The 21471-nt window shown below is 43.1% G+C and overlaps 1 protein-coding gene across 1 annotated transcript in view; it reads left to right on the top strand.

Moving 5' to 3' along the window:
- The first annotated feature begins 860 nt into the window (after positions 1 to 860).
- The window catches only part of LOC126101312 (uncharacterized), a 431784-nt gene continuing 411173 nt past the window's right edge, over positions 861 to 21471 (top strand). Inside the window, 1 exon segment of the mRNA XM_049911988.1 lies at positions 861 to 1131. The gene's annotated coding sequence lies outside the window, so the exon portion shown is untranslated.

Below are 21471 nucleotides of genomic sequence, written 5' to 3'. Positions count from 1 at the left end.
TCTCTGTTTCCAAAAAAATACCTCAATACATAGTATCAATACTAGGTATAAGAACAGTCTACATAACGACCTAAACTCACTTACCCTGTTCCAAAAAGGGGTCCAATATTCAGGAACAAACATTTTAGATAAATTGCCAGCTACCATTAAAAACTTGGTTTCGGATAAAGCACGGTTTAAACAGAGCTTGAAAGATATTTTGATAGACAACTCCTTCTACTCTATAGATGAATATCTTAACAGAGACTGTTAAGCCAGCTGAAGTAAAAATGTGTGTTAGATTTCAGTTTTGATAACACTGGCCACAACAGTCAACATTAGATTTTTTGTGTATGATAAAGTTATTAATATTGCATAGCAATGTTTCATTCTGACATCATGTCTCATTCTGTAATTATTAGCTGTTCCAGTTTACCTCATTGTATTCACTTATTTCTACAAATGACCAGGGTAGTAAGTATTATACTCAAATGTTTTATGTTTTTATGTTAAACTTTCTGACACGTTCCTCACCCACGAGAATCGTCTCATTTTTTGGGTCTGTGGAAAGAAAACTTAAATCTAATCTAATAGATGTCAACTGGTTGATACAGACGCCTTTTACTTTTGCGTTCTGTCTGATAACAGAAACATTTTGATTAGATGCTTTAGGCAGATGTGCTTTCGGAGAGACGGATGTCTAGTGTTTCCCAGTGTAGTCGTCTGCGCATGCGCGGCAGCCCGCGCCAGTAGCCTACTTCTTCCGCGCGGCGCCAGCTGCAGATTGTGGAGGGGGGCGGCACGGGGCATGGTGGGGGGAGCGCGGCGGCTGCCGAGCACGAGGAGCTCCTCGGTTAGCGGCAGGTGTCCATTCATCGCGCACGCGTCATGCGGTGAACAGCGTAGTCAAAGTGCCTGCAGCACCCGCGGACCAGGGCTAGTCTACACGACGAAACGAGCCGAATCGACCGCCGATACGTGGTGACTGTGAAGTATCCGAACTGTGTGTACGTCACGATTTACTAGGGTGTGACTGTTCTGTTTAGGTTTTTTTTTCTTCTTCTTCTTCTTTTCTTGGAGACTCATAGTGAAGTTGACCTAGGAAGAAGAAACGGCGCGAGGATTACGTCCAGAACCGGAAGCAGATTTGCGGTAAGTACGCTTACCAGAGTTAACGTTGCCACTTTGGCGGAGCCACGCGCCGGAGGTGTTGTCCATGGATGATCGGGAGCCGTAGCAGACGCGCGACGCGGAGCCGCGGGGCAGAAATGCAGTCGGGAAGATACGGATGCGCGGAAAGTGGGTTTCACGGCCAACGGCTGCTGGGGGGCTTGCAGGCGGCCCGGCAGGAATGTATCGAGAATGCAGACATAGTCGTCTCCATCACCTTGTCCAGTAGCTTGCTCGACACCTTTAAGCTCGTTTTAATATGCTCTCTGCTTTGCTTGGATTCATTTTGCGCCGATACATTTACAGGTACTAGTACATCCGACGACAAACATCGGCTTGTATGTAAAAGCGTTTTCATGATCTGTTCTTAGTCGTTATTTTGACGTCAGTTAATCAAGTTCCTCGAAACGAATCTGCTTGATATTTCGGCAAAATGTTGTACTAGCACGCAGTGTGGCAATCATATTACGTCTCCTATAGATGGGAAGTGAGTAGAGGACCGGAAAAGGGGATGACATAGTTCAGTGGGTAGAGCTAAGTATCGCAACATTTGGGAAACGAAGGAAGAAGCTCTTATCCAGTAATGAAGGGGAAACTGTGTGGGTAATATGCCTCTTCCAAGGCCTTGTTTGAAATAACAGGGGATATTGCATACTGCAGACATTACCGTCAAGCTTACCACCCGATTCTGTTAAACAGTCTCCTCATATGCACAGAATTAAGGTTGTCGTTGTTTGTTTACAAAATGTTTGTTTATAGACAAAATGCGCTTACGCCGCGGCCAACTTGCATCTGTGCTCGAAGGATAAGTCTCATGCCGATTATTTGTCGCAAAGTAAAAATAAAAATTATGTGAACATACGAATGTTTCTATCCATGGCCTTGCATCTACAAACGCAGTTTCATAGATAATGCCTGGATTTTTTGCAACTGCAGTAAGTCATTATTCAGACCATTTTTGGACTTTGGCTGAAGGCTACCAGCAATTCCTTCTCTGGGTTCCATTTAAACATTTGTTGTTGTGTCCTTACGTCCGCAGACGGTTCTGTAGCTCTTTGCAAGTGCAGTACGTCTTTATCTCGAAATTAAGACTTGAGAGCTTCAAAAAATACTTGATTCCTGGCATAGTAATAATAATAACAATCCAACAATAGAAAGTCCATTCTTCCTGGAACAGTTTTGTAACGTCCTAATACACAACTGAATTCTTCTTAGAAAGTACCGGTAAATACTTAAGCAGCTCTTGCGTCGATAAAATTCTTATCTATGCGATGACTGCACTGTCGATCGAAAATTTTTAAGATCCACCGCTATATGACCCTTAAGAGACAAAGGTTACGGGAAGATACACTATTTAAGCTGTTATAAGAGGATTTCGTGCCAATGTTTGTTTCTATAAAGTGGAAGACTTCTTTGGTGCAAGAAAGATATCTACAGGTTATCAGAAAGATGCTCTTACTATGAAGCAAGGACGTTAGATTGATGATACGCCTTGAGAATCGCTTGATATATATTGAACTATCTATCCATTGTACAAGTTGTATCACAAAATCCATCGTCCATTCTTTATGTATTTTTTGAATGTCAGTATACATTTAGAAGCACAGGTTCTTCTTTAGGGCATCAGCACACTAGTCAGAGAACATCAGTGGAACATCAGTGTGATGCAAACGTGAATACGTGAATTGGGTCTTCTTCGCCGCGTAAGAAATTCCACTCCACAGTCCTCCTCATGTTATTTCATTTGTATACACCACATGCTGTTATTTCAAAAGAACACTGTCCTTAAAATAGTAAGATGTTTCAGTGCAATCGAGGGAATCTGTTATTTAACTCTCGTGTATTTTACTGTCCCATGTTGTGAAGAAAAGACACTATAACTACCCCAAGACGTTGTCATCTTTACCAGTATTATTCAAAGAAATAATCAAGAGGACGAAAAACTTGCGTGGCTCAAACTTGGCTGCCATCCTATCAGGAGCACGGAAAGTTTTGCAAAAAAAAGTGGAAGGCAGAGAGTACAGTGGGAGTTTTACGATGAATCAATTCGATTCCCTCACGGCTTCGCCCTTCCGGGTGCCGATGCGCGGCTGCGAGGGCGAGAACCCGTCCACGGACAAGCCCGTTGCGAGACGAACCTCGGCAAAGCCTGCTGAGCGGATACAATTGCTAATTGGTACTCTCACTGGAGGAACCTTTCCCGCGGAAGCCTGCGGACGTCCAGGAAGCGGCAGCCGGCTTCCTCAGATAGCACATCTCGCGTCTGCAGAATGCACCCGCGGGCACCTGGGTGGAGGGAAGAGCTATCTCCTAAACAGCTTCCACAAAACATTAAATTCTTTGCCGCGTGCGTTTCGCTAGCATTGCTTGTGCGTACTATCAATGATGTATCGGTAAACCTTTGTATCGTCTTTTTCGTGACTTCCTCTTTTTTCAGTCGTGAAAGATAGCAGCAGAGATTAGATCTCCAATAAAATGATAATTTTACTGAAGAAGTCCACCTTTCATAATTTTCTTGTAGGCCACGACTCTTCGTTCGAACTCTCGTAAACTGCAGAAACGTTTTAACGTAGCTTAATCACATCGTATTATAGCTATTTCCAACCAATACTAGTCACGAACGATTTCAATAATCGTTAACGCGGCATCGAACTTAATCCAGTGAGCAAGCATATTTCCTTAGCAATCTTTCTCTAATTTGCCTTACACAATAGTATTGCTGAAACCTGGCAGGGATGTCTGTTTCCGTTTCTACATCTCTGCAACACATTAATAATGTAAAACACACAGGAAAAGGACGTATGAACACAGCACGAAACATTTTACTAAATCAAGGCATCGGTTAACAAGAATACACGCATCAACCCGTCGTCGCGCTGAATCACTGATGCCCTACGTGGGTTTGCGTCTGGTGAGTGCGGAGGCCAAGTAATTGCTCCCCCTCCATCTACGCTTTTGTCACGGAGCCTTCCGGACATTAACCCTGAAATAAGGAGGAGCTCCATCGTGCAAGAGGTACATGTTTTGCCGCATTTGTGAAGACATATATTCTAGCAGAACAGGTAGAGTATTCCCTAAAAGAGCATGGTCAGTGCCTCCGTTAAGGCTGGTTGGAAAACGTGAGGCCCTAAAAAGTCACCTTCAGTGTTGGCCCAGACATTGACAGAAAATCTTTATTGATGACGTGACTGCTCTATTTCGTGAGGATTCTCGACAGCCCACCCGTGCTAATTGTAAAAATTCACAATCTGATCACGTTGCACTAGAGTGACAGTTCACACATTGCTCAATAAACGATTTGCAGAAGTATACCCGTGCAGCCAAATCCGCTGCTGATACTGCCACGTTGTACGTGGTATGGATACAGCAGGTCCTCGTGAAGCAGTCGCCAAACAATTGTTGTCCTCAACTGCAAGAAGAAGTTCAGTTGAGGTGTCCTCGTCCTTTCAGGCCTCCCACAGTCGCGAGTAGCAAGCTTAAACGATCCGTGCTCCCTAAGATGGTATACTGAATATTTCATGTGACAAAACTTATCACGTAATGCCGGTAGGTTCTGTTCCTGTGTGTTTCCCGGGATTACTGAAGTTATAAAGAAAAGAGAAAATGAGCTTTAACATGGAAATAAAGTGATTCTTGGCCCATGTCCAGGAAACATATATTCTTCCTACATGTGTGAGGAATGTTTGCTGACAGTTTGGTCATACCTTTTTGCTACACCGTGTGTACACATCGCAAGACACTGTACAATGCATGGACGAGGCTGCTTCGTGCCACTTTTGTCGATATTATTTCCTGTTTCTTTCACTTTATGAGCGAGGAGAAAAATAACTGTCTATATACATACCCTAATCTCTCTTATTCTCACGATCTCTACGCTAGGTACAGTGCTAGCACAATGGTCCCACACTCTTCTTCTAACAGAGGTTCTCTGAATTTACCCAACAGTGTTATGCAAGAACTACACTGTTTTTCTTTCAGGGATTCCCCGAGCATTTCTATTAAACTTTCACATGGGCTAAACTGAACTGCTACGATCATGGCAAAGCGTCCCTGAATTAATTCTATGCCTGTTGTCTTGTGTACTGAATGAGAACACCCAACAATGGAGCAACACTCTAGAATAGGTCACAGCAGCGGCTTGTATGCGATTTCCTGTACAGACCTATCACATCTTCCCCGAACCCTTCCACCAAATTTAAGTCTTGCATTCCCTTTCCCTAAAACTGATTTTACAAGATTGCTTGATTCCAAATCGCTTCTTATTACTAATACTAAATACATACGTAATTTGGAGTGCTCAAAATGCTAATCTTTGCAGTCAAGTGCTACACGGTTTCTCCTCTTTGTTGGACGATTTATCTTACGTTTATCTACATGTGAAGAGAGTAGCAACTGGAAATCTTGCTGAAATCTTTCTGCAGTTAGGATCGACCAACGCCGATACTTTCTTCTACAGAACAACACTGTCAGCGAACCATCTCAAGCGTAACAGTAACTCCGAGCGTGGAACAAGAGAGTATTAAAAGTCCGTTAATTCTCACAGTACATATGAGGCTTTGCGCGGGAGATGGTATGTATACAGAAAGATCGACGTTTTGTGTATGGAGTGGCTCTTGATCCCCAGTGTAAACGAATTTCGTATACGAAGACAGAAAAATGTTCAAATGTGTGTGAAATCTTACGAGACTTAACTGCTAAGGTCATCAGTCCCTAAGTTTACACACTACTTAACCTAAATTATTCTAAGGACAAATACACCCATGCCCGAGGGAGGACTCGAACCTCCGCCGGGATCAGCCGCACAGTCCATGACTGCAGCGCCCTAAACCGCTCGGCCAATCCCGCGCGGCGTAGACAGAAAGACCCATTACTGTACGATTACACGATTGCAGAACAGTCACTGGAAGCAATTATATCCATGAAACATCGTATGCACGCTCAGCGATTTAAAGCGGAACGACCACATAAAACTTATCGCAGAAAATGCAGATGCCAGACTAAGATTCACTGGAAGTACCGTCAGGAAATATAGTCGGTCACCAAAGGAGGTAGCTTACATAACCGTTGTTCGACCAGTGCTTGAGTATTGTGATCGGTAACAAATAGGACCGCTAGAAGAAATAGGGAAAATCCCAAATAAGAGCAGCGCGTTTCGTCACAGGTTCATTTGGTAAGCGCGAGAGCGTTACGGAGACACACAGCCAATTGCAGGGGGAGGCGCTGCAAAAAAGATGTTATGCATCACAGAGCAGTTTACTGTTAAAGTTCCTAGAGTGTAAGTTGTTAGAAGAGTCAACAAATATATTGCTTCCTCCCACCCACTGTAAATCAATCGAAAAGACCACGAAGATAAAATTAGAGTGTTTCGACTCGACACGGAAAGTTACCGACAGCCGTTCTTCCCCAACATCATTCGCGTGAGGAACAGAAAATAAGGAAGACAGCGCTACACAAAGTACCCTTCGCCAAAAACGGAAAAATGGCTTGCGGAGTGTAGATGTAGGTGTCATACTTCTATCTGAGAAATCTTTTATGTATACCGCAAACAATAGCGGTCCTTCTTCGCTTCCTTGGGGCACTCCTGATGCTACTTCCGTTTCTACACAACATTTGCCATGCAGTATACCGCACGCGGTTGTATCAGGCAAATATTGCTACAGCTAGTCACACACCAGCAAAGATACTCGGTAAGATGGTATCTTCGCTAGGAGTGGACAATTAGTGTGGCGTCCAAAGCCTTTTGGAGATCTAGAAAGACGGAATCTACACGATTACTAGCATCTATTGTTTCATCCATGGAGACATTATTCACTGCAGGTCGGTAGCCTCTAAATACCTATGCTTCATGCCTTATTTATTATGAACATCAAGAGATGGAAGAGGCTTCGACTGACAGTTTTAAAATGACAGCGACCATCGCAAATGCATACACTTATTGGATATTACGCGAACGTTAGATTCCCTGGCGCGTACCTACGCTGAAAACCGCTCCGGTTCCCAGCCGGGTGGTAGCGATGAAATCTCACAGCTTTTCTGCAGATGTAGCGTCAGTTATCTTCTGGCGTAGTTACATGTTTCGAATTTATCTAGAATTATTGAACTATAGATACAATATCGTCAGCAAATATTTCTGTCTCTCCTCTGTTTCCAAGTAGTTAGTTACTAAAATAGGGGCAACCACTCACGCACACCGTTTCAATTTGGTAGCGTCAGTCTAATTGTTTCCGTTCGTATTCGCTTCATTACTCTGCATTCTAGACGGCCGTTTCTGCGTCTTTTCGCTTCTCGTTTTATTTCTCCATTTTTCGAACCAAATTGAGATACATATAAATATTTGCACTTCATGAAACCTGATAACGCAGTAACTTTTGACAAGATGACTGCATATTTGTACGGCTCACACATTTGGGATGAATATCAGTACGTTGCGTACCGTATGAAAAAAGGACAGTGCCGTCTTTTGGTCCAGTGGGGAAGTGTTGCGCAATTGCTGACAAGTATCACCTGGGACACAATCGAAGAAAGGAGTTTCGCGAAAAGCTGCTTAGAAAACCCCAAGTGCGGGTTTCACAACAGGGAATTTAGTAATGTTTTTCAGCCTCTTGACTGTAGCTCGCGTAGAGACTGCAGAAAAGAAATCATAAATAATTATTTGACTTACACAGGAATATAAAAATTCTTCCTGTGCGCTACCAATCAATATAATGATAAGAAACACTGGTATATAGAACAGATGGTACAATGCAATTAACGTCTGCTAGGCACTTTGTAAAGATTCGAACGGTATAAACTTGAGTTTCTTTTTAGGGGAAAGAAGGCCAGATACGTAACGAACAGAAAGAACAATACAATACTGCCAAATACTTATTTTGCTATTCAGTGATTTTCTTATTGCGACACACTAATAGCGGAGTAAATTTCTGTTTGTTACGAGTTTACGTTTGTGTGAATAATAATGGTTCAATTGGTTCAAATGGCTCTGAGCACTATGGGACTTAACATCTGAGGTCATCAGTTCCCTAGAACTTAGAACTACTTAAACCTAACTAACCTAAGGACATCACACACATCCATGCCCGAGGCATGATTTGAACCTGCGACCGTAGCGGTCGCGCAGTTCCAGACTGTAGCGCCTAGAACCGCTCGGTCACAACGGCCGGCGAATATTAATGTTTCGAAGATTTCCAGGCGTTGATGTCCATTAATAGTTAACGATTTGAGTAGAGGAGGATCGTGAATTGGAGTATTTAAGAAAAAAAGAGTGTGTTTATTGTACAACGCGTTACCGAGACAGTTCATTTCAAAAAGAGTTAATAACTTTATCGGCAATTGCCCGCTTACTTTCCGAGACCTCGCTCACATGGCTTACGTTCTATTTTCAGTTACACGGATGAGCTAGTCCGCTACATCGTGTCCTCATGCGAGTACTCTCACTTTCTCTTCAGATCCACAGTTATTCTTCTGTCGCAGCTAATGTGAAAGTGATACCGTGCTACCAGTACAGTAGCCGCTCTTTTCATCAACATTTATCTCTTCATTACATTTACTTCTATCTTTTTCTGAAGACTCGTTTCACCTGTCATTCATTTTGATGCGTCCCAATTAGAACTTTCACACATTTTGTATGGGACCAGGAATTACTGTCAGAACGCACCACCAACGCAAGCAAAGGGCACCTCGACAGTAAATATGATAAGTAGAAAATGTTTACGTATTAATTCTTGTAGCCCTCGAGCGACCTCCCACTTCGATGAACTAAGATATCGGCGTTTCTTTCCGAAGGGTAATTTGCCGTAGCAACAGCTTGCTTTTACCTTTATATTGTTCTTAAGTACTCGTCTAGCGTTGTGACGTCCTGAGCTGTCGTTAGTTTGGACTCACAGAGCGAGTTTTCTCTGTTTATGATTTATTTCGCCTCTACGTTCGCTGTAATGCTATTCTCACTTTTGTTCTCACTTTTGTTCTCATTTTGTTCATCCAGCATGACGTATAAAGTTATGAACTTCCTTCATTTTGTCTAGGCTTGAAATCGCCTATCCACGTACTTACATCTGTACTCATACCGAAGGACATTGTAGAGGAAGCGTTCGAGTGAATTTTTATTGTGTTTTCTTCCTGTTTCACTCATGGATGAGACTTCAAAAGGCTTTATTTTTTCTCCTTCGAGCGACTTATTTAATTTTATGTAATTTCCAGGACCATTTGCGGGATATTCGTTGTGCACAGCAGATTCTGATTACGTTTCTATCTAAAAACGGTCAGTTCAAATATTTTCCGCAGTTACTTCGTCTTAAAAATCAGTGTCTTTGTTTGAGTGTGCGATAGTGAAGACTGTTCTATCTTTGGTATTACGTCTCATTCAAGCATCATACTTTCCACGCACTACATCAAAGACATCCAGTCTAGTGCTTTATGATCTTTTTTATAGACAACATTTGGTTCTAAAAGTGATTTGTGCGCTCATTGTGATATTAACATATATTTAATCTATAACTGTCTGTAGCTACGTTTTTTTAAGGTCATAAACTATCAAAATGATTCTATTCGAAGACCACACTAACCCTGCCTGCATGTCGGTGCTCATATACCCGCATCGGCGTCGTGTTGGATTGCATGTACACTGCAGCAAAGCCCGCAAACGCAAACTTTTTGATCTCTTCTTGTACTATGGTTTTACTTTCAATGAGTTACACAGTTTCAGACTGGAAGACAGCAAAACGCTTCTCTGTTGCCTTGTTGTATTCGTCTCGGAGAATGCCGTTACGATGACGTCTTCGTTCAATGACACAAGGCCTGGTGTTCACTGGAGGAGAAGTACATAGCAGTGACAGTAGTCAGAATCATTAAAGCGACGTGTCACTAGTACGAATGGAGATTATCGTCACTAAAAAAAAAGGAGAGGGGAAAAGAAAAGGGCAATGTAAAAAACATAGTAGCTATAGAGGACTCTATATGTCATGACGAAACTCTTCTCCAGTGACGTCTTAGGAGTACAATTTAAATGCATTGACTGACAATCGCATCGCGAGGCACATTTACAAGAAGTAAAATGGCGTGAGAAATGAATGTCATACGTAGGAGGCTGATATTAGCTACCCTCTAGCTGAACAAGAGTTGACTATCTGTTCTCCACAAAAATAACCTGCACGAAACAATTCAAACAGCGGCAATACCTCCATATGTATTACACTTCTGCTGCCCCGTGTGAACATTTCAGAAACGAATAATATGTGTTGGTCAGTAATTACAGAAAACTACGTTGCTTGCTTATTTTCTCAATTTACCTTTCTCCTCGTCTGGGCTAACCGAATCAGTTTCCTTAGTATCTTCCGCGTATTGGAGTCTGTTCGAAGCGATGACGCCAAATTGAGCGTTGGAGAATTCTCAACAGCACACACGACCAGATTTTGCACTATCGTCGCGGAAGATCTACTCGTGTATCGCTTTTTTATGTATAAACAGCAATTTCGTAAACATGTGATGCAATGGCAAAACAAGTTTGTTTTACCTAGGCTAAATATGTTTGCAAGTCGATAGGATTTACCTACGATTTTTGTAGATTCGACTAACTGAAGTCGGAAACCTCCGTACTAAGCAAAAGAAGTTTGAAGTTCTACTGGGATGTCGCGCATATTCGCTGCCTGGTAGCAGATCATCGACTTTCCTCTCTTACACACATAAAGAAAACGGCTCCAATTCCCGTTTCCAACCAAAGTCCGCTGGAGGTTTTCCTTTATTGTAGTATTACGCGGGGTAGCCGCGCGGTCTGGAGCGTCTTGTCACGGTCCGCGCGGCTTCCCCCATAGTAGGTTCGAGTACTCCCTCGGGGATAGGTGTGTGTGTCGTCCTTGGTGTATGTTAGTTTAAGTTAGAGTAACTAGTGTGTAAGCTAAGGGACCGATGATTTCAGCAATATGGTCCCATAAGACCTTACCACAAATTTCCAAATTTTTTCCTTGATTGTGGCTCAAATGCTGTAACTGTAAATCAGGTAACGAATAACCGCAGTCGGGACCCCCTTTAGAGGCTCGTGTAATATTTGGCTGAAAAGAAGTGGATTCCACATTGGGCCGAATCTATCACAGACTTTTCTACCCGTCTTCGGGGTAGGCCCAGTATATGAAACGTTAAAAAAATATATCTCTCAAGTGTAAATTCTCTTGATTAATTACTTTGATCCAATCAAATTGAGTGTCAATGACCAGACGTGGTCATCGTAACAGTTCGGAGCTACTTCCGTAAATTTCGATACACAATAGCAGAGAGTGTTAATGGAAAACTTAAGTCGCTCACAGCGTAAAACAAAACAAAAAGGAGTGGATTTAGGTCTATCAATATATCTTCTGATCTTTGTACCATAATCACACGAAAAGTCGTGTGAACGTTGAAGAAACACGTGACTGATGGTGAATGCAACTGGGCGCCTGCAAACTCGAAACGCTCGCTACCACAAGAATTCATTGTTGCGACTGGTACCTCGTATCTTATCGGTCACCCATGACATCATATGTGTGACTTTTGAGCGTTTGAATTCTTGTCAGAGCAGCTATAAATTCTTAAATTAATGGGAAAAGTCAGAAAAGGAAAGTTATTTCTTGGAAGCATTTGCTTTGTCGAACATTACTTGACATTTAAATCATTGTGCAATATAAATATCAAACTTTGTCGGGGCATTTTCAAACGCGTTTCGACCTCTTTTGTAGAAATAAAAGTAATAAGCAATAATGCACTTCTGGTTTACAATAAACTTTCATCGTACTAGCGTGGTAGCGTCAGACCGTCTAGCAGACATTTAACGAAACGTTGAAACTAAGCTACGGGCAACTAGCGCTTTAATCGCAACATGCAACTTGAAATTGGCCTTATATACTTAAGTTGCTAAATACGATTTTCGGGATGGTTTTTATAGATCGACAATCTTGAACATAGTCAATTAGTACCTTCGTAGACGAGTCGTAAATGAAAGCAAACCAAAATTCATATTTTGTTTTGCGAGTGTAATGGAACTTCGTACAATTGTAAACTGCCTTTAGTTGGAACCCGCATCACAATCTATGATTTCATAAAATGGGCAGCTGAGTTCTGTACTCGAAGGCACACTGACTGAGTACCAATTATCCCGTATGTTGCACAGTGTATATTACGAAAAATAGACCGCCAACACATGGTATTCTGCCATTCTGAAGATATGTTTCAGAAGAGATTTGTGTCATGATTTCGGGCCATTCATTAGCGCACAGAAGGTACATTCGGATTGGCAAATGATTTTTATTATGTGCGCTCCGAAAGATTCGTGCGCTCGCTCCCGAGATAAAAACCGTTACAAGATGTTAAAAAAGCGTAACAAGCGACGACCGTTGCCGAGTGGCGAGATAACTGCCCACTGGCGTTTATTACAGCTAACGGTGGGTACTGCTGAGGCGGCAATGACTCTCAACTAGAGCCAGCCAGCACCAGAGATGGGCAGTCTCCCTGTTAACGCTGCTGCAGCCACGTACCGCCGCAACTCGTGGAACAGGGGACCAGCTAAAATGAGGATCACGATCTGCTGTCCACACCACTTGCTTTGTGATTCTACGATGCTGCTGCAGAAAGGAACACTTGTACGCTGTTCATCCATGTATACACATATACTCCGTATGTCATGATCGACAATACATCGTACCAGTATTATCGATCTTCTGTTCTATTCCATTCCTGCGTCTGTTGTTGTTGTCTTCAGTCCCAAGACTGGTTTGATGCAGCTCTCCATGCTACTCTATCCTGTGCAAGTTTCTTCATCTTCGAATAATTACTAAAATCTACATTCTTCTGAATTTGCTTACTGTATTCGTCTCTTGGTCTCCCTCTACGATTTTTCCCTCTCCCTCCCCCCCCCCCCCCACTTCCCTCCAATACTAAATAGATGATGTCAAAATGTATCAGAATGTGGCCTTCCAACTGATCCCTTCTTCTGGTCAGGTTGTGCCACAGATTTCTTTCTCCCTCAATTCTATTCAGTACCTCTTCATTAGTTACGTGATCTACCCACCAAATTTTCAGCATTTCAAGAGCTTCTATTCTCTTCTTGTTATACCGTTCATCGTCCACGTTTCACTTCCATCCCTGGCTAAACTCCACTCAAACACTTTCTGAAAAGATATTCTAACAATAAAAACTATATTCAATGTTAGCAAATTTCTCTTCCTCAGAAACCCCTTTCTTGCCCTTGACAGTTTATCCTGCGATCTGAAGGTGGATAACAACTTAAACCGGAACTAGTAATCAATAAAAATAATAAATTGCAGTTTTCACATACAAAGAAATTTCTTCTGAAACCAGTAACTGTAAACAATTACTGATGGCGCATCTCCAACTTGACCACGGCAGGAAACAACTTTAACTTAATTTGTATCAAGTGTAACTAAAGAGTGCAAAACATTGCCACAGTTTTAAACTCAATCTGATTGTCCAGGATATCAGTCTTAGATAGAAGGCAGGAAGGGAAATCAGAGGTTAAGGTCGCATTGGCGAGTTTTCTGCAAGGGTGGGTAAAGAGATTGGCGTTGCCTTTTCACAGTGGATGCATGTAACATGCGTGCTAGTTGAGTGAACAAAGTAATGTCTGCTGGCTACGGTCCACACTATTACGCTAATCGATCAAGCAGCAAGTTGTGTTGCTTATACCTGCCACAAAAGCCGACTCGGTGTGTATGTTTATTGCTTTCCTGGTGGCGCAAGTAGAGCGAGCTAGGCGGGTCGTTCCCCCTACTCGTCTATTGCGTCACAATCCCTGCTGTGTGCGCTAAACGCAAGGTAGGTCGGCGAACCCGACACCGACTCGCCATTCATTGGCGCAAGTGGTCGCTCTGTGACCGTGTGTGTGTTTGCGTGGACACTTGCGACGCAGTAAGGAGTATGGGAAAGTTTCGACGCAATTGATTATTTGGTAATGCAGATTAAACAGCAGTTTAATATGAGCGGGGTATAACTAAGATAAGTCTACCCTCCTCATCAAACTCTTGTCCTCAGACAGTAACTCTTTACAGAGAAGTCTGTCACGTTACTTACACAACTGGTAATGTTCTTATTCTTGTGGTACTTTTGCACTTAAATGTCTGAAGATGCAAATAATTCCGAAATGCGTCATGCATACTTTCAGATCAATAAAATCATTTTTCATCTGCTGTATGATTTAAAATGCGACCTAGTCAGCTTAACTACAAATATACGCATATTTATGTAATAACTTATATCGATAACTGGTTTGTGTAAGACTGGGGGGAATAATTGCCACATATATTATAAGTCATCTATCGATTAGTACAGAATTTTGTCATCAGAAGTTCATATATGTGCAACAGAATGAGTGAGTTTACATACTGCCATTCGCGTTTCGAAACCGATTCCTGCGAAGAATACTTGACGGCAAGAAGCATAACAGAATGGATAAAAATACCTCGACCACCACTGAACGACCGCGTTTTTACGTTAAAATGCACTTATTTTTCGACGTAATCTATTTTAAACCAATGCACTTCGTCCATTGTTTTTCCAGTGCGTACGTTCTATAATTCGAAGTGAGACTCTAGGGAAGTCTGCAAAAATCCACCAGCTAATGGCACAACCTCTCCACTAGACTGAAAACGATTCTCGGTCACAATTCCCTTTACACGTGCGAACAGGTCAACTCAGAGCCTACCAGATCTAATGTATATGGTTTTAATTTGTATATTACATTTTTTCCTCTGCCCTCATGAAAAATGATTTTAAATTATTTTGTCTTGGTAAAAGACATTTTATTTTTCAATCCTACCGACTTCAGGCGTATTTTTTCATTCGGTGTACTTCTGCAGCATTTGCCGGTTATTGTTTTATTCCTTGCAGCTTAACCGATAAAAATTATCCCTTTTGTATCCTAGGAAACACTTTACACTATCTTTCAGACAGAGTAAATCAACTTCACCTTTAGTGGTGGAAGGGAACACGTTTGGATTGCCATTGCGCTCCCGATGTGAAGCAAATACACAGTAATAAATGGACACACAATATCTGTTATATTCTTTTTACAAAGGTTCAAACAATGCCGAGGCGCTCGTTTTCTCACATGCTCGCAACCAGCGTTCGCTACATGCCCACGCAATCACACACAGCAGTGACATGGTTAACGTTCCATGTAAAACGAACTACACTCCTTTTCATGATTTTATGTTTGTGGCGTCAGCTATCTGATAAAGCTTTAGTTGTTTATCGGTGGATACTGTATTGTAAACATTATACATTTTTTCATTTCTCATATCTTTTTTTTAAATTTTCTTTCTCTACTGCAAAGAGTAAAGCAGGCTGTTTGACAATGTTAACGCAGTAAGCTGTTCAACAGCCCTATCGACAGAAGTATCGCACATGGTCATGCGTAATTAAGTGATCCGTCTGAGCTCGCCTCGAGAGCCTAATAAAAACTGCAACTTTCAGATGGCTAACTCTTTCTGAAATGTCCAAGTTCGACTCCAGAACCGGTATACAGTTTTGCCTTATCAGACACGAACAACGCAGCGTATACAATGACAAGACTAGACAAATTTCCAGTAACGTCGTCTTTCTCCCTAAGATATTCATAAGAGATGCGTCGATGTTCGGAAGAGGCTCGGCTACCGACTAAGCAGGACCAACAACTCCATCTAAATTTTTTTGAGTCGTCTTTTGATTCCTTCTGGTGTCGAAGCTTAACATTCGAGCAGTTGGCATCTGCACTCCACAAGCCACCTTATGATATGTGGCAGAGGGTACTTCGTATACATCTGGCAGTGACACCGTTTCTTGTTCCAGTTGTTGGGTGACTGTTCAAGGAACATGCTCTCGGAATTTTAACAGTAAACCACGCCATGATGCACAGTGCCTCTCTTGTAGTTCTGCCAATGCAGCTGACTGAGCACCTCAGTGATGCTTTAGCGCTTCCTCAGTGAACTTATAACGAAATTCACAGTTCTTCTCTGGATCTTCTGTAGTTCCTCTATTAAATCTGTCTGGCATGGATCCAATACTGACGAGCATGTTCAGGTAATGGTCGAACGAGGGTTTTGCAAGCTACCTCGTTTGTGGGTAGGACTGTTCCAACGATTCACAGTCTGGCATCTGCCTTACCTGCAATTGATTTTACGTTGACATTCCACTTTAAATCGCTCCGAAGGCATACTCGTAGATATTTAATGATCGTGATTAATTTCAGTGGTTGTTATGCCATCGTAGGTAATAGTGTAATAATGGGTCTTTCTCCCTATCTATACGCAATATGTTACGTTTCTTTGTGATATTAAAAAAAAAAGAAGATATGGCCTTTTTGTCCGGGAGAATCCATCTAGGGTTGCTCGGCCGCCTAGTGCAAGTCTTACTATTTGACGACACTTTAGCGGCTTGCGTTTCGACTATGATGAAATGATGATGAAGATAACACAACGTCCAGTCCCCGAGTGGATTATAAAGGGTGAGTCACCTAACCTTACCGCTGGATATATTTCGTAAACCACATCAAGTATTGACGAACCGATTCCACAGACCGAACGTGAGGAGAGGGGCTAGTGTAATTGTTTAATACAAACCATACAAAAATGCACGGAAGTATGTTTTTTAACACAAACCTACGTTTTTTTAAATGGAACCACGTTAGTTTTGTTAGCACATCTGAACATATAAGCAAATACGTAATCAGTGCCGTTTGTTGCCTTGTAAAATGTTAATTACATCCGGAGATATTGTAAACTAAAGTTGACGCTTGAGTACCACTCCTCCGCTGTTCGATCGTGTGTATCGGAGAGCACTGCAACATACATCGCGTTTCTACAGAATGATCTGCCAACGTTGCTCGAAAATGTCCCAATGGAAACGCGTCGACGTATGTGGTATCAGTATGATGGTGCACCTGCACATTCCGAAATTAACACTAGGCTGACCCTTGACAGGATGTTCGACGGGCGTTTCATAGGACGTGGAGGACGCATAAATTGGCCAGCCCGTTCTCCTGATCTTACACCTCTGGACTTCTTTCTGTGGGGTATGTTAAAGGAGAATGTGTACCGTGATGTGCCTACAACCCCAGAGGATATGAAACAACGTATTGTGGCAGCCTGCGGCGACATTACACCAGATGTACTGCGGCGTGTACGACATTCATTACGCCAGAGATTGCAGTTGTGTGCAGCAAATGATGGCCACCACGTTGAACATCTATTGGCCTGACATGTCGGGACACACTCTATTCCACTCCGTAATTGACAACGGAAACCACGTGTGTACGTGTACCTCACCTCTCATGGTAATGTACATGTGCGTCAGTGAAAAAGACCAATAAAAAGGTGTTGGCATGTGGACGTAATGTGCTGTTCCAGTCTCTTCTGTACCTAAGGTCCATCACCGTTCCCTTTGGATCCCTACGTAATTCGGTGCACACCGATACACATAATCGAACAGCGGAGGAGTGGTACTCAAGCGTCAACTTCAGGTTACAATATCTCCGGATGTAATTAACATTTTACAATGCAACAGACGGCACTGATTACGTATTTGTTTATATGTTCAGATGTGCTAACAAAACTAACCGGGTTCCATTAAAAAAAACGTAGGTTTGTGTTAAAAACATACTTCCGTGCATTTTTTTATGGTTTGTATTAACCAATTACACTAGCCCCTCTCCTCACGTTTGGTCTGTGGAATCGGTTCGTCAGTATTTGATGTGGTTTACGAAATATATCCAGCGGTAACGTTAGGTGACTCACCCTGTATATTTCCGATCCGGCCGGGAATCAAACTTGGGTCCCGCGCATGGCAGTAATCCACGCTGACTATTCATCTACGGACACCAACAGCATCAACGTCACGAAAAGCCCCATGGAACTCTCGACGTTATTCACTAGATAATTCATACGCATTGCGAAGTGTAATGGCCCCATACATATTTCGCTGGAGCACGCCTGAAGCTACTTTAATGTCTGAAGATTTCTCTCCATTAAGAACTAAACGCTGCATTATTTTTTTTTAGGAACCCTTCAATCCAATCACACACCTGGTGCCGGCCGGAGTGGCCGAGCGGTTCTAAGCGCTACAGTCTGGAACCGCGCGACCGCTACGGTCGCAGGTTCGAATCCTGCCTCGGGCATGGATGTGTGTGATGTCCTTAGGTTAGTTAGGTTTAAGTAGTTCTAAGTCTAGGGGACTGATGACCTCAGAAGTTGAGTCCCATGGTGCTCAGAGCCACTTTTGAACACACCTGGTCTGACAATGCATACGCTCGTATTTTGTTCATTAAGAAGCAGTGCGAAATTGAATCGAATACCTTCTGGAAGTATCACCACATCAAGCTGTGGCACCGATATTTACCCTTTTCTGGGTCTAGTGGCCGAACGTAGCGAGCAGGGTTTCACAATCCTCAGAAATGGATCGAAGAAGGTCTTGTTTACGTGCGCAGTGGACTCCGTGGTCGGCGCGGCGCTTTCCCTGCCAGTTATACTGTTGATTCACTGATTCACTCATTAATAGGGCTGGTGCAGGCTGCCGGAACCCGTTACGGGACGGATCGCGATACGATACGGCGCGTGCTGTGCGCGGCGGCTAACGAAGTGCGAATGAATAACGCCGGAAACGGCGGGCCACTTGCCAAGTGTGGCGTCTCGGTCCGACTCGGCGTGCAGGTGCGTGTGTGCCCAAACACAACGGACGTCTCCCTTTTTCCCTCCCATTTCTGAGGCGAGCTCTTTTCCTCGGCCAGTGGAACCCCCCGGCGTGAGGGCCAACAACCACCTGCTCCGCCGAATTGTCTGTCCGCTGTCCGCTGCGTGAGTCATGAGCGTCTTTTGTTTCCTGCAGGCGCGCCCAGGAAGCGCTTCCGGCAGCGTCCGGGCGCACTGTGGCCAGGGCTGCCAACCACATGCAACGCACGCTCTCTGCACACGTCGGTGCTATTTAAGACTCTGACGTGCGAACATTTGCTTCATGTACGTAAGGACAAGACAACAAGATTCCTATCAATTAAGCTACCTACAAATGCTCACTTGGAGACACAAGTGTTATAAATAATGAGCCTCAATAAATGTCCCTCTCTCTCTCTCTCTCTCTCTCTCTCTCTCTCTCTCTCTCTCTCCCCTCGTCCGGATAGGCTTTGAAAGACCCAAAGGCACCGACCGACCGCCGTGTCCTCCTCAAGCGAAGGCGTCACTGGATGCGGATATGGAGGAGCATGTGGTCAGCACACGGTTCTCTCGGTCGATGTCAGCTTTTGTGACCGAAGCAGCTACTTTTCAGTCACGTAGCTCCTCAATTTGCCTCACAAGCGCTGAGTGCACCCTGCATGCAAACAGCGCTCGGCAGGCCGGAACAGTCATCCAACCAAGTGCCAGAGCCAAGCCCGACATCGCTTAACTCCGATGATCCGACGGGAACCAGTGTTACTGCTGCGATAAGGCCGTTGGCTTCACAGCAGTAGAGGAAACTGTAAATAATTTGTATCGAAGGATTACTGACTAGTTTTCTGCAAATGGCCTCTTTCCTGCTTTCAACAAAACGTTGTATATTCAATTCTGCACATCAAATGATACGTCTACATCTATATTCCGCTAGGCTCCTTACAGTGTGTGACGGGGAGTAGGCTATTTCTTGTACCGCTATCTTTCCCCCATTACCTGCTCGATGCACGTTCCCCGTTGGGATCGTGAGGACAAGATCAGATTAATTACAGCGCACGCAGAGGTATTCTTCCCACTCTCCACACGTGAACGGAAAGGGAAGAGCCATACTAAGTAGTACAGTAGGAAGTAGACCTACCCTCTGCCAAGCAGTTCAGAGGTATGGATATAGACAGAGATGTAGATAAATATCGATTTATGTACTTCTATGTATACAGATGTTCGCAAATTCCCATTACAGACTTCTAGGACTTGTAGAGGAGAGTGATTACATAATACTCTGAATAGGAACTCATTTTCGAAAACGTCATCCAATGGCACGGACACATCTTAATGAATGTGTATAAAGGGTGATTTCTTGATGATGTTACAAGCTTTCAAGGGTGTTGGAGATGGGAAAACGTAGTAATTCGAGGTAAGGGTCCCTGCGCCGAAAACGAACTAGTCGAAAGTCATAATCGAAAACCGTTCTGATACCTCTGACAGTGGAATACTTGTATTGGTACTGTTGTTGCTAAATTCTTAGGGTAGGCAACTTTCACAGATGGTAGTATGGACCACAAGGTCTAATAAACATGGGCTCTCAAATGCACGCTTTGAGAGCTATTGGCACTTGAGCAGTAGAGGAGATGTTTGACACTAGCAAAGATGAACATGTGCTCCTCACGTATGCATTTTAGAGCCTATCTTTACTGAAAATCTGTCTTGTTTTGGTCCATATTACCACTTCTGAAAGTTGCGAGCCCTGCATGCTTAGCAACAGCTGTCCCAGTACATGTATTCCACAGCCAGAGGTATCAGAATTATTTTCGCTTGTAACTTTCAACTCATTCGTTTCCGGACCAGGGACCCTCCATACCTCAAATTGATACATTTATCCGTCTCCAGCATCCTAGAATGTTTGTAACATCATCACTGAAACACCCTGTACATACACATATTTACAGGCGCCGGCGCTTAAACTCCGTATCATCGTTGGATAACGTTTCCGGACATGCGTTCCCATTTAAAATAACACGTACTCATTCCCCTCTACAAGTCCTAGAAGTTTGTCACGGGAATTTACGAACACACTGTATATTTTGACTAGCGGATGTCGGTCTTTCGAAATTTTTTACGACACTTTCCCCGTTGTTATATTTGGGCAGTTTACAACACAAGTTTTATCGAGAACATCAATTCTGATGTTTCCATAGGCCATTTATCTACCTACATCTGCATGATTATTCAGCTCACAATTAAGAGCCTGGCAGAGCGTTCTTCGAACCACCTTCAGACACTTTCTCTATAGGCTCACCTCTAACAGCCCTGGGAAAAATGAACGCTTAAATCATTCCGTACAAGCTCTGATTTATTTTGTTATGCTGAATATTTCTCTCAGTGTAGGTTGGTGGCAGTAAAATATTTTTCGCTACAGAAGATAAAGATGACGATTGAAATATCATGAAGAGGTCTCGCCGCAACGAAAAACGCATTTCTTTTAATGACTGCCACCCGAACTCGTTTATTTTACCCGTAACACCTTCGCCGCTATTTCCCTATAACGCAAAACGAGCTGACTTGTTTAGATTTTACCATCACTAGTTCCATATTTCTGAAACTTTTTTTCGGGGGTTATAATTCATAAACTCACTTTCACCGCTCTGCACTGAGCTAAGCGAAATGACACCGA

Source organism: Schistocerca cancellata, chromosome 9, assembly GCF_023864275.1.
Source record: "Schistocerca cancellata isolate TAMUIC-IGC-003103 chromosome 9, iqSchCanc2.1, whole genome shotgun sequence".
Lineage (NCBI taxonomy): Eukaryota > Metazoa > Arthropoda > Insecta > Orthoptera > Acrididae > Schistocerca > Schistocerca cancellata.
This window is presented reverse-complemented; position numbering and strand designations above follow the sequence as displayed.